The 13,925-nt window shown below is 48.3% G+C and overlaps 2 long non-coding RNA genes across 2 annotated transcripts; one reads left to right on the forward strand and one right to left on the reverse strand.

The window, feature by feature from the left end:
* The first annotated feature begins 5,019 nt into the window (after positions 1-5,019).
* On the forward strand, positions 5,020-5,620 carry LOC144248585 (uncharacterized). The gene is made up of 3 exons (XR_013341873.1): positions 5,020-5,393; positions 5,472-5,513; positions 5,601-5,620. It is a non-coding gene; the product is annotated as an uncharacterized LOC144248585 (long non-coding RNA).
* Positions 5,621-10,198: 4,578 nt separating this feature from the next.
* On the reverse strand, positions 10,199-12,050 carry LOC144248588 (uncharacterized). Its single transcript, XR_013341876.1, has 3 exons — positions 11,753-12,050; positions 10,364-10,495; positions 10,199-10,272 (listed from the first exon to the last, which is right to left on the reverse strand). It is a non-coding gene; the product is annotated as an uncharacterized LOC144248588 (long non-coding RNA).
* Positions 12,051-13,925: the final 1,875 nt, after the last annotated feature.

Consider the following 13,925-nt stretch of genomic DNA (forward strand, 5'->3'; position numbering starts at 1 on the left):
TGGCCGGGGCGGAAGGGGAGCTGGGCGCGGCTGGGCTGCCGCGGGCCCGCCGGAGCCGCGCCGGTGCGAGCCGTGCGGAGCCGAGCGGAGCTTTGGCCGGGCCGGCGGGCGGGGGAGGCGGCGCGGGCGGGGCCGGTGCCGGCCGGTGCCGCCGCTCCGTCCGCTCCGGGCGCGGGGCTCGGGCGCCGCCGGGGCCCCCCGGGCCCGGTGCCGGCCCCGCCGGGCCGGGGGCAGCGGGCGGGGGTCTGCCGGCGCGGCGCCGCCTCTGCCTGCCGGAGGAGCCGCTTTCCTGCCGGAGCCGCGCTGCGCCCGGGGCCGGGAGCGCGGCTTCGCATCTTCCAGCCTCCCTCGCTGCGCTGCTTTTGAGGCGCTCCTGAGGAATTTTTTGGGTCGTTTTCTTTTGTTCGTAGTTGGTGTATGAGAACGGTCACGGTGTACTTGTTGGTTGTTACGGTTCTTGGTTCAGGTGCTGTGACAAGGGTTTTATTGGATTGAGTTTGTTGTTGGATTTTTTTTTTTTTTTTGTGCGATATGTTGGATGTTTGTTTTGTTTTGATTATTTTCATATTGTGAAAATATGATTGTAGTTATGTTCTTAAAGGATATGTTTTTTTAAGGTTTTACACTGATTTTTATGGGTCGTAGCATGAAGTACAGGGTTGGTTTTTAATTAGGTTGTGGTGGCTTTTATTAGCATGAGTATGTAGTGTTAGTTTTGGTGGGCTTGAGGTAGTGTGCTGTAGTGAATTAGTGAGGTTTTTTTTTAATCTTGGTAATTGCATTTTTTAAATTTTCCGATAGAGGTTTTATTCATTTGGTTTGTTTAATTGTTCTGGACGTTTTATTGTTACCGGTAATTTGGGACTTATTGTTTGTGGTTACATTTCTCTTTTGGTGACGTGTTTATTTCTTGTTGTGACGCGGCAGGCACTCCCCTCGCCGCGGCACCCCGAGCGGTGCCGTGCTGGGCTGCGAGAGGGAAGAGAATGGGCGGCCGCTCCCCCTGTGAAGCTCTGCTGTGGTATTTGTATTTTGATGGTTTGAGGCATTATGGGTTTATTGAGTTAGGAATAATTTGTTGTTGTTGTTACTGTATTTATTTGGGTTTTTGTTTCAGTTTGATGTATTTGTTGGTTGCTTTTTATTAGTGTTTTTTTTTTAGGAACTTGTGTATTTATACGGTGGATTTTTTTAGGTAGTTATTTATGTGGGTGCTTCTCTTTTTATTGTCTAGTGGTTTAGGTTTTTGTTAATCTCCTTTATTACTTTGATTTTTAAAGCTAACTTAGCAGAATACTGGTTACTCTTTGAGTTAGTGTAGAGGTACGGTTTTAATTTTTAGCAGCTTTCAGGGTCTGTTGTATGGTTTGAAGTTTAGTAAGTTGGTTGGACTTCTTTTTCTAGTGGGTTTTGTGATTTGTTTTGTGGGTTTCTCTAGGGCTGATTTTTATTTTTGTTTCATTTTTGTGATGTGTCTCACTGACAACTGTTAGTGAAAAGAGTGTAGTGTGGGGTTGTTTTTGCTGGTAGTTAGTTCTATGGTGGTGTATTTTTAGTCTCTGTTGTTTGTTTTTGGGTTTCTTTTGTTAAAGTTTTCATTTTGGGGTTAATTTTTAATTATTTTTAAGGTTTTAGGGCGATTGAGATTTTTTTATATGGATGTCCTGTATGATAACAGTTAATTTATTTGCTTTATGTGGCATTGATGGCAGGGTAGAGGACATTTTTGTATAGAATGTGTATTTTAATCATAGTACTAAAATAATACCATGGTAAGAGGGGCTGTGTTTTATTGTTTGTTTCTGAGGTGGTTTGGCATTTTCTTGTAGGTTGGGGTTTTTTTTTGTTGGCTCGTGGAGCCATTCTGGCTGTTTTTGATGAAATTGGTGGGACTTTGATGCTTTTTGATTTTGCTTTTTTTTTTTTTTTTTTTTTGTGGTGTAATAGTCTTTTAGAAGAATTTGGATGATTTTAAAAGTATTTTTGTTATACTTTTCATCTAATGTTGCTGGATTATTACAGATGTTTTGGAGCTTTATTTTTTTAAGTTTCATTTGGATGAATTTATGCTGGATGGTAGGACTGTGTTCTTATTTTTGGGGCAGTTGGTTGTAGATGTATTGTATGTTTTTCAAGTGAAGGTAAATCAAGGTTTGTATTTGGTTGTTAGAGGAATAGAGAAAAATGTTTTGGTGATGTTAACAGTGGTGTGTTTTTTTGGGGTTTTTGATTTATAGTAAGTCTCGTACGGTAGTGTTTAATGGTGGAGTTCTTTAAGGTATGATAGTTTATAGTTAATTCTTATTGGTTTTAGATTTGTGTGTAAGTTAGAGGAGGTTATTGAAGGGTAAGCGGGTGTTTTAGATGAGTTTTAGTGTTTCAGTTGATAGAGCATTTTTTGGATGGGAGTTAGAGTATTTTGAGTTGTTTGGTGTCGCTGGTGATGTATTGTTGAGGTGGTAAGGAGTATTTGTTGGGTTTTTTTAAAGAAGGTTTATTGTAGATAGTTTTAGATAGTTGTGGTGGGTTGCTTGATTGTTTTATGTTTTTTAGCCTTTTTGTAGTTATTTGAAATATGTTAGAGTTTTTTGGGTTTATTGAAATACTTGATTTTGAGGAAGTTCCTATTTAGAATGTATGAATTTTTTTGGCTTAAAATAAAAAATTTATATTCTAGTTATAGTGAGGATTATTTTTTTTTTCTTTTCTTACTGCTATATTTTGTGATATTTGTGTTAGGTAGTAGTAGGGATAGCTTTACTTTTATACGTTGAAACGAGGGTAGTGCATACTGGTGTTCATAAAGGTTTAATATTTTTATGGTTCTGATGTGTTAGGTTAACGAATTTATAACGTTTACAAGACTTTTTTTTGTTTTTATTTCAATACAGGCAGGGTTTTCTTAGTTTTCAGGATTTGTTTGGCATAGATTTTAGAGGTGTAATTGAGGGGATAGGACAGGGTGTCTCTGTTAATCTATTTGGCAATTTGGATACTGGGTAAATAAAATTAATATTTTGGTAGAATTTTTGCATTTCATTAGTTTATTTATTTATGGATTTGTGTGCCTGCAGCTGTAGTGTCTCTGCTGCAACTCTCAGTATCCATTCATGTTTGTGTGTGTTAGGCAGTCCACTCGTGTACCAGCGAGTCCCCCCTGCAAGTGGCCGCAGAGCCGCTCCTTCGCTCTCCTGGGAATTCGGGGAGCGGCACGCGGCTCTACGACGAAGCCTTGATCTTTGTCACTTGGAGGTGGCACCAGGGAGCCTCAGGAGCGGCCGAGGAGTTGCTGTAAGTGGGGGAACTACTAGTGAGGGGGACCAGGGTCCACTCGAGTTTTGGGAACGCCACCTCACCTCGCCTGCTCTTCAGCCAGGCAGACCCTGCCAGGAGGGTGTGGGCGAAGCGTGCGGCCCGAGGAGACCGGCGTTCTCAGGAGAATAATGGTGAGCAGCAGAATTGCTGAGTTGTGGCTGCTGTGCGGCTGAGATCGTGCAGTGATGTTTGGTGTTCTCGATTGTAGCTGAGCACGGGACCACAGCCCGGTGACCATAGGACATTCCCCGCAGGCGAGGCAGCCTCCATTGGCACGCGACGTGGATTCTCATCCCCAGATGCCAGAGAGATAAGTGGAGGGCTAAGGCCCACAGTGGGGGTGAAAGTGGGGTGCTGGGAGGGCATTTTCAATGAGCTTTGGGGATGGGGATGTGCAAGAAGCATCTCCTAAGGCCATCTAAAGGCAAAAAGTGTCTGTTTTGATCACAGTGCTGAGGTGCTCAGGGCAGAGCAGTTCTGGTGTGTGTCCTGTCACTTGTCTCTGGTGCACTCTGTGTTCTTTGGGTCTCTCGGTCCTTTCTTCTCCTCAAAAGCTCTCTCTCCCTGTCCTGTGTCATGGGTGTCTGCACGTATCTGTCCCACAACTGCTCTGCCCTGCTGCACAGCCTGTAATAGCACAAGTCCTGGGGACTTGGAATTTGTAATTTGCAGGGTGTAGTTGGGCTCTGGATTATATGGGGAGATTGACATAACATGTTTGGTGCTGTTAAGTTGTCCTGCAGCCATTTGACACTAGTCCTAACTTCCTTTCAGGTGCTGACAACTCCAATCAGTGGCAGAGAGCCCCAGTCCTGGGTGAGGGTGTTGCCATGATCAGGTCAGTCATTGTTTGCACTTGCAGGAGCAGCCTAAATGGTGACCGTGTTACAGCAGTGTTCTTTGCCTTTATTTTTAGAAGGTCCAGGCAGATAGCAGCAGTCAAGGCCCATTGTGCTAGGTGAGCAGTGGACCAAAGCAGTTGTTTTTGCTCAGCTTTTAGTTTTTGGTGGAACTATAAGCATCCACTGTTGTTTGTGTGCTTTAGGGAATCCACTCAGAGTACTCATACCTCTGTCTCCACCTGGCTGATGGACCGGGTTTCATGCACGTGTGGTCTTGCCAGAAGCATTACAGGACCCTGTGACAGAGCCTTCCAATTTTGCATTTCAAGGTCCCCTCCTGGTAACCCACAGGAATGGGCAAGGAGTTGCGGTGAGGCAGGGAAGAGGAGCGAGGGTACACTTAAGTTGCAGCAGTGCCATGTCACCTTGTCTGCCCTTAACCTAGGTGTGCCTTGAGATGACGGTGTCAGAATCCAAGCACGCCTGAGGTGTGTGGCCCTAGACTTCTTTGGGAGATGGTGAGTAGAAGAATTGTCAGGTTCTGGCCCATGTGCTGTTAAGGTAGTGCACTGACATTTGGTTTTCTTTCTCTTGGCAGAGCAAGAGATAACAGCCTGGTGACAACTGGAACTTCCCAGACAGGCAGGAGGCCTCATTCTGCACCTGATGGGGATTTGTATCCCCAGATATGTGCAAGATAAGTGGAGGGCTACCACCCACAGAGGGGATGGAAGAGAGGTGCTGGGTTGGGACTCCCCAGGAGGGGTTTTTGAGTCAGTTTTGGAGATGGGGATATCTAAGAAGTGTCTCCTAAGGCCACCTAAAGGGAAAGTGTCTGTTTTGATCAAAGTGCTGAGGTGCTCAGGGCAGAGCAGTTCTGGTGTGTGTCCCGCCACTTGTCTCTGGTGCACTCTGTGTTCTTTGGGTCTCTCGGTCCTTTCTTCTCCTCAAAAGCTCTCTCTCCCTGTCCTGTGTCACGGGTGTCTGCACGTATTTGTCCCACAACTGCTCTGTCTTCTGCATAGCCTGTAATAGCACAAGTCCTGGGGACTTGAAATTTGTAATGCAGGGTGTAGTTGGGCTCTAGATTGTATCAGGAGATTGCCTTAATATGTTTTGTGATGCTAATTTGTCCTGCAGCCATTTGACACTAGTCCTAACTTCCTTTCAACTTGCTGACAACTCCAATCAGTGGCAGAGAGCCCCAGTCTTGTGTGAGGATTTTCCCATGATCAGGTCAGTCATTGTTTGCATTTGCAGGGGCAGCCTAAATGGTGACTGTGTTATAGCAGTGTTCTTTGCCTTTATTTTTAGGAGGTCCAGACAGGTAGCAGCAGTCAAGGCCAAGTGTGCCAGGTGAGCAGTGGACAGAAACAGTTGGTTTTGCTCAGGTCTCAATTTTTGGTGCAATTCTAAGCATTCATTCTTGATTGTGTGCTTTAGGGAATCAACTCGGAGTGTGCATACCTCCGTTACTAACTGGCTGATGGACCAGGTTTCATGCACTTTGGATCTCGCTGGAAGCATTACAGGACCCTGTGATGGAGCCTTCCAATCCTACATTTCAAGGTCCCATCCTGGTAGCCCTGAGGAATGGCCAAGGTGTTGCAGTGAGTCGGGGAGGAATGAGATTCCACTGGTGTTTCAGCAATGCCATGTCACCTTGTCTGCCCTTAACCCAGGTGTCCCCTGCGATGACGGTGTCAGAATCCAAGCACGCCCAAAGCGTGAGGGCCAAGAACCCAGGCATTCTGAGGAGGATGGTGAGTAGCAGATTTACCAGGTTTTGGCCGATGTGCTGTTCAGATTGTGCACTGATGTTTAGTTTTCTTTCCCTTGGCAGACCAAGAGGTGACAGCTGGAACTTACCAGACAGGGAGACGGCGTTCTTCTGCACCCAACAGGGATTTGCATCCCCAGATATGTGCAAGATAAGTGGAGGGTTATGACCCACAGAGAGGCGTGATAAGCGAGGTGCCAGGTTGGGACTCCCCAGGAGGGGTTTTTCAGTCAGTTTGGAATTGGGGATGTCCAAGAAGTGTCTCCTTAGACCATCTAAAGGTGAAAAGTGTCTGTTTTGATCTTAGTGCTGAGGCATGCAGGGCAGAGCAGTTCTGATGTGTGTCCTGTCACATGTCTCTGGTGTCCTCTGTGTTGTTTGGGTCTCTCGGTCCTTGCAGATATTCTTCTCATCAAGAGCTCTCTCTCCCTGTCCTGTCCCCTGGTTTGTCACATCCTGTCCTGTGTCACGGGTGTCTGCACATATTTTTCCCACAGCTGCTCTGCCCTGCTGCACAGCCTGTAATAGCACAAGTCCTGGGGACTTGGAATTTGTAATTTGCAGGGTGTAGTTGGGCTCTAGATTGTATGAGGAGATTGACATAACATGTTTGGTGCTGTTAAGTTGTCCTGCAGCCATTTGACACTAGTCCTAACTTCCTTTCAGGTGCTGACAACTCCAATCAGTGGCAGAGAGCCCCAGTCCTGGGTGAGGGTGTTGCCATGATCAGGTCAGTCATTGTTTGCACTTGCAGGAGCAGCCTAAATGGTGACCGTGTTACAGCAGTGTTCTTTGCCTTTATTTTTAGAAGGTCCAGGCAGATAGCAGCAGTCAAGGCCCATTGTGCTAGGTGAGCAGTGGACCAAAGCAGTTGTTTTTGCTCAGCTTTTAGTTTTTGGTGGAACTATAAGCATCCACTGTTGTTTGTGTGCTTTAGGGAATCCACTCAGAGTACTCATACCTCTGTCTCCACCTGGCTGATGGACCGGGTTTCATGCACGTGTGGTCTTGCCAGAAGCATTACAGGACCCTGTGACAGAGCCTTCCAATTTTGCATTTCAAGGTCCCCTCCTGGTAACCCACAGGAATGGGCACGGAGTTGCGGTGAGGCAGGGAAGAGGAGCGAGGGTACACTTAAGTTGCAGCAGTGCCATGTCACCTTGTCTGCCCTTAACCTAGGTGTGCCTTGAGATGACTGTGTCAGAATCCAAGCGTGCCTGAGGTGTGTGGCCCGATACTTCTTGGGAGACGGTGAGTAGCAGAATTGTCAGGTTCTGCCCCATGTGCTGTTAAGGTAGTGCACTGACATTTGGTTTTCTTTCTCTTGGCAGAGCAAGAGATAACAGCCTGGTGACAACTGGAACTTCCCAGACAGGCAGGAGGCCTCGTTCTGCACCTGATGGGGATTTGCATCCCCAGATATGTGCAAGATAAGTGGAGGGCTACCACCCACAGAGGGGATGGAAGAGAGGTGCTGGGTTGGGACTCCCCAGGAGGGGTTTTTGAGTCAGTTTTGGAGATGGGGATGTCCAAGAAGTGTCTCCTAAGGCCACCTAAAGGGAAAGTGTCTGTTTTGATCAAAGTGCTGAGGTGTGCAGGGCAGAGAAGTTCTGGTGTGTGTCCTGTCACTTGTCTCTGGTGCACTCTGTGTTCTTTGGGTCTCTCGGTCCTTTCTTCTCCTCAAAAGCTCTCTCTCCCTGTCCTGTGTCACGGGTGTCTGCACGTATTTGTCCCACAACTGCTCTGCCCTGCTGCATAGCCTGTAATAGCACAAGTCCTGGGGACTTGAAATTTGTAATGCAGGGTGTAGTTGGGCTCTGGATTATATGGGGAGATTGACATAATATGTTTGGTGCTGTTAAGTTGTCCTGCAGCCTTTTGACACTAGTCCTAACTTCCTTTCAGGTGCTGACAACTCCAATCAGTGGCAGAGAGCCCCAGTCCTGGGTGAGGGTTTTCCCATTATCAGGTCAGTCATTGTTTGCATTTGCAGGGGCAGCTTAAAGGGTGACCGTGTTACAGCTGTGTTCTTTGCCTTTATTTTTAGGAGCTCCAGGCAGTTAGCAGCAGTCAAGGCCAAGTGTGCCAGGTGAGCAGTGGACCGAAGCAGTTGTTCTTGCTCAGGTTTCAGGTTTTGGTGCAATTGTAAGCATCCATTGTTGTTTGTGTGCTTTAGGGAATCCACTCAGCGTATGCCAAGCCCTTGTCACCAACAGCTGATGGCCTGGATTTTCTGTGCTTGTGAGCTCTTGGGAAGTATTGCAGGACTCTGTGATGAAGCCTTGAAATTTTGTATTTCAAGATTGCATCAGGGTTGCCTTTGGCAATGGCTGAGAAGTTGCGGTGAGTTGCCGAGGTAGGGAGGGGGAGCCAAGGTCCACTCGTGTTTCAGCAATGCCGAGTCACTTTGTCTCTTCTTAACCCAGGCAGACCCTGCGATGACGGTGGCAGCCTCCGAGCCTGGCCAAAGTGTGTGACCCGAGCATTCTCTGGAGAATGGTGAGTAGCAGGATTGCTGGGTTTTGTCCATTGTGCAGCTAAGATCATGCAGTGATGTTTGGTGTTCTCGATTGTAGCTGAGCACGGGACCACAGCCCGGTGACCATAGGACATTCCCCGCAGGCGAGGCAGCCTCCATTGGCACGCGACATGGATTCTCATCCCCAGATGCCAGAGAGATAAGTGGAGGGCTAAGGCCCACAGATGGGGTGAAAGCGGGGTGCTGGGAGGGCCTTTAGGATCAGCTTTGGGGGTGGGGATGTGCAAGAAGTGTCTCCTTAGGCCAGCTAAAGGGAAAGTGTCTGTTTTGATCACAGTGCTGAGGTGCTCAGGGCAGAGCAGTTCTGGTGTGTGTCCTGTCACTTGTCTCTGGTGCACTCTGTGTTCTTTGGGTCTCTCGGTCCTTTCTTCTCCTCAAAAGCTCTCTCTCCCTGTCCTGTGTCACGGGTGTCTGCACGTATTTGTTCCACAACTGCTCTGCCCTGCTGCATAGCCTGTAATAGCACAAGTCCTGGGGACTTGAAATTTGTAATGCAGGGTGTAGTTGGGCTCTAGATTGTATCAGGAGATTGACGTAACATGTTTGGTGATGCTTAGTTGTCCTCCTTCTGCCAGGCCCTGAAGGACTCCCCCTTCCCCCCCAGATCTTCATTGGGAAATCCCCCTGACCCCTGCGACCCCCCAAAACGATCCCCCAGGGATCCACCTTGAACTCTCTGGGACCCCCTGAATAGTCCCCAGGGATCCCTGAGAATCCCCAGTGGCCCCCAGGACACCCTGGGCCGCCTCCCCAGACCCGCTGGGGCCCCTCCCGGTGTGACAATTGAGAGACCCCCTCAAGCACTCCATGCCCCCCTTCCGGAATCCATCTGGGACCTCCAACCCCCAGAGTGGCACCCCTGGGACCCCCACATCCCTTCCCGCCCTCCCCGAGAACCCTCAGAGCCTTCCCATAGTGGCAATAAAGGCTCAAAGCAGTTACAGAACCACTTCTACTGTGTCCAGTACCTGCACTGGGAACACTGGGAGGGACACTGGGAAAATCAGGAGGGAAGCGGGAACATTGGGTAGCACACTGGGAGGGAACTGGGGCAGCTGGGAGGACTCGGGGACTCCTGGAAGCGATCTGCCATGGAAAAGGAGACAAAGGGAGCTGATGTCATCCCAGAGCCGCAGGATATTCCATACTGAGACCCCGGGGCCACCCAGGACCACGGCAAGGGCAGCCAGGCCAAGAGCCAGGGGCAGCTTTGGTGTGGGAGGCATCTGGCATCCCATTCGGAATTTCAGGAGGCCCAGTGGTGGGCACAGGGCCATGAGCACAAACAGCGGTCCTTTTACCTGGGAAAGAAAACTCGCCAGTCCAGGTTCCTGATGTCAGTTTGTAGGGCTCCCTTGGGACTCTCAGGGCAGCACAAGTTTGAGGCGGGGACAGCTTTGGTCTGGGATACGTTCTTTGATATTTGGATTTTGTGAAGTCAGGGGCCAGCTGAGGGCCAGGGGCACCTGGGCACATACTCTGGCCCTTTTCCATGGGAAAGAAAACTCACCAGTCCTGGTTCCTGATGTCAATTTGCAAGTTGTACTTGGGATCTTCAAGGCAACTCCTCATCGACATGAGGGCAGCTTGGGTCCACAACACCTCCTTCTTCATTCAGATTTTCAGGGGGTGGCCCTTCTTTCGGGGCCCCTGGCTCTTGGACTCTGTTGCTGGCCCTATTCTCTGTGAAACACGGCTCACCCTCTACACTTCCTGATGTTGGTTTCGAGGAGGTGCTTGTCTCTTCCAGGGCAGGCAGAACTCTTGCTGGCAGCAGTTTTGCTCCAGGATTAATCCTGTGCCATTCAGAACGAAAAGATGTTGAAAGTCACTTGGGGCCACAGACCTCGTGACCTGACCTCTGCCCTTTTTCCCTGTAAAACCAACCTCACCCTCCCTGTGTGTTGATGTCTGTTCACTCAAGGCGTGCTGCTCTCCAAGGGCTGCGGGAGTTTCTGGTGTCGGCAGGTGTGGTCTGTGAGAAATCATTCGCTGTTTGCAATTTTGGAAGCGCAATTCCTGTTTGGCCAGGGGAAAGACTGTTAATTATCTTTGAAATGAAAATCTGGCACCCCATTGTTTAAGGGTCTGGCAAGGGGCTGTGTAGGGGAGGGAACACCCCACAGGACCTTTCTTCACCTCATCCCTCACTCCTAGGTGTAGCAGCTCCCTGCGTGAGCAGCTGCTTTCAGTGCAGCTACCTGGGCACACCTGCCAGGAGCTATGGTCGGAACATCCAGCAGGGACCAGGGAGCAGCCGGACCCACCCAGGCACGGAGCATCCCTTGGAGAAAATGCCAAGGGAAGAGCCCTCTTGCCAAGGGGCAGCACCTGAGCAGGCCAGGCAGCATGTGGGGTTCCACGGGAGAGCTTTCAACTTTCCCCTTTTATTATGTCAGTCCTCCCCTAGAACCCCCAGACCTTCCACAGCACTCCCAGAAAAAAGAGGGGTTATGGAGAGAAAAGGGGTTTCAAGTATGGGAAAAAGCTTCCTTTTCCGTCATTTCTTGCGTTCAAATAATGAGGAAACGCACTTCCCCTGCAATTTTAATGGTCTCATTTGAAAGAGTCCCTGCCTTTTCTATGCTGTTAGGGGTGCTAATTGACAGGGAATCCCCATATTCCATTTTTTTCCAGTTTAAATAGAGGGGGAAAACCTTGACAGTGTCGTTTATGGGTTTGAATTAAGAGTAACCATTTTTGTTGTCCTAAGGCTTAAATTGAGGGGGAAGCCCAGCTATCTCTCTTTCTTAAGGGTTTGGATTGAGGGGAAAATCCCTCTGTCTTCATCACTGGAGAGATTTAAAGTGAGGAAAGCCTCTCTTTTCCCAGTATTCAAGGGATTAAATGAAAGGGCAGAAGCCATTTATTTGCCACGGTATCCATTTCAGTGGAGGTAAATTCCCCATTTCCTCATTTTAAGGGATTCACTTGAAGGAGGCTCTTTTAAAATGATTTTTCAGCATTTAAAACTACCTTTCAGGGCACTTCTTTCTGTGCCCTAGGACTAAGTACCTCAGAGAAAGGCAAGCCTAGCACATACTTAACCTTTATGCTGCCCAGGAGCCTATTATTTTTCTTATTTATAATGTAGTTAGTCCTAATTAATAACCCCAAGAAGAAGACTTAGACTGTTCATATAATTAGTATTTTTCTCCACCCTTAGTCTCATGTTGAGCACTACTTAGTAGTCACTGAGGAATAATTATGTAAGTTAACAGCAAATTACCCAACTTATCTAGATATGCTGCCTAAAAACAAAGTTTTATTTCTTACCAGTTTTTTTGCCCTTTCGCTCCAAGTAGTTGTAGAAAAAAGAGCTGTCATTTCCCTGAAGAGTTTCCTTCTATATCCAGCCCTTTATTCCCCTTGAATTCAAGCCAGAGGAGCCGAACAGCTGCAGCTGCTCTGAGGGCTTTTCTACTCGGTGGGGTTTGCCCCTTCCCTTTTCCTGGGTGCCACGGGAATGAGCGGCGGGCCCAATCAGGGTATATTAACCCCAGCCTTTGCCAAGGGGCTTCATTCCCTCAGCCATTTCACACTAGTCCTAACTTCCTTTCAGATGCAGACAGTTCAAATCTGTGGCAGAGAGCCCCAGTCCTGGGTGAGGGTGCTGCCATGATCAGGTCAGTCATTGTTTGCATTTGCAGGGGAAGCCTAAAGGGTGACCGTGTTAGAGCAGTGTTCTTTGCCTTTATTTTTAGGAGGTCCAGGCAGATAGCAGCAGTCAAGGCCCTGTGTGCCAGGTGAGCAGTGGACAGAAGGAGTTGTTCTTGCTCAGGTTTCAGGTTTTGGTGCAATTGTAAGCATCCACTCTTGGTTACTTTGTTTTATTTTAGGCAGTCATCTTGCAAGATGTCTCTGGTCCGGATGTCTGGATGTCCAAGGCCAGGTGGGTGCAAGCGTAAGGTCTGGGTGGGTGTGCTTTTCAGGTCAGGGGGATGTTGTTTTCACAGTATCTCAGTGTGGGTTGTTTTGCTTTGTTTTTTTGCAGGTGCTGTCGCTGCCCTAGCTGTGTGAAGGAACAGAGGCGAGCGGGTGAGTTGGCATTTTGGCACAGTGACTCACAGGTGACCCTTATGCAGCAGCATGCTAAGTGTGTACCTTTTTGTTTTTCAGGTATCCTCCAGGCAGCTTGTGGAGTCAAATTGAGACTTCAGGTGAGCCGGGGCAGCGGTGTGTCGGAGTTTCGGGGATTCCTCTTTTCGTGGGCACTAGTTGCATTTTCTGTTTTGTCTTAGGTACCCTGAGGAGGAGCGTAGCTGAAGTTTGGAAACGGCAGCACCGAAGCTGATGCAGAGAACGTCTCGCCGTCCACATCCAACTGACATTGGATTCCATCCGGTTGTCTTGCAAAAGCCAAGTGCTGGGGCCAGTAGGTGGGAGATGGGGGGAAAACCTTTACTATCACAGGAGGCTATTTGATGTTAGCTTGGAGAATAGGCCCATAGTGGGACGGGCCCCTCGGGAGCAAAGGGAGAGGGTTTCTCCTCAGCCCCCCCAGAGTCTTCGCCGGGCAGGGCAGTTCCGATCCCTCTCTGGTTCTCGTGACGTTCGCATCGGCGGCCTTCTTTGACTCTTGACGTTGTCGTGGATCTTTTCACCATAGGAGCTCGCCTTCATGTCTGGAGCTATAGCTACAGTCACCCTGTAGTCATTTCTTCCTTCTCTAGGCCTACTGAGCTTCTTAGGCTTCCTCTTAAGTGCTTTGGCACTAACATCTTGAAAGGAGTTGCATGTCATCATCAAGTGCTACTGCCCTAGGGCTTTCTTTTCTTTGGCATCATCAGCCGATGGCTCATCTTGGGCTAGGAATCTTGGGTCCATAAGGTGAAATTGCCAGGCAGTTTCCACTTGTGTCCGTGTCACGTTGTCTGTGTCCATGTCACGTTGTCTGTGTCATAGGCCTTTGTTACATCTCCATGCTTTAGCAACATCATTTTGTGCCGTATTGGCCATATTTTGCTCACGTACCTTCCCGGATATCAATTATTCTGGCATTTTTACATATTTACTTTTTGGGTCCGGACGATGTACACGACATGTTCTCATCCGTCTTCATTCTCAGTTTTGGTAGCCCTTCTCATGGACTTCCGTACGGAGCTTATTAGCCCCTCATCACCTGACCACAGTAGTTCCGTAGCATCTGCCTTCTCAAAGGATATAGGGCTCAAAAATTAGTCTTCTGGAGAATTATATCAAGTCCTCACTTATCTTGTATCTCTGTCAGCTTACGTTGTATGCACTTATGATGCACCTACCTGTGTCGGCTTCTATTGTATGTGCGTATGTTGCGCCTACCTATGTTAGCTTATATTGTTTGTGCTTACACTGTATGTACCTACGTTGGCTTATGTTGTTTGTGCTTATACTGTATGTACCTACGTTGGCTTATGTTGTTTGTGCTTATACTGTACGTACCTACGTTGGCTTATGTTGTTTGTGCTTA

The sequence above is a fragment of the Lonchura striata genome, unplaced genomic scaffold (assembly GCF_046129695.1).
Source record: "Lonchura striata isolate bLonStr1 unplaced genomic scaffold, bLonStr1.mat Scaffold_188, whole genome shotgun sequence".
NCBI lineage: Eukaryota > Metazoa > Chordata > Aves > Passeriformes > Estrildidae > Lonchura > Lonchura striata.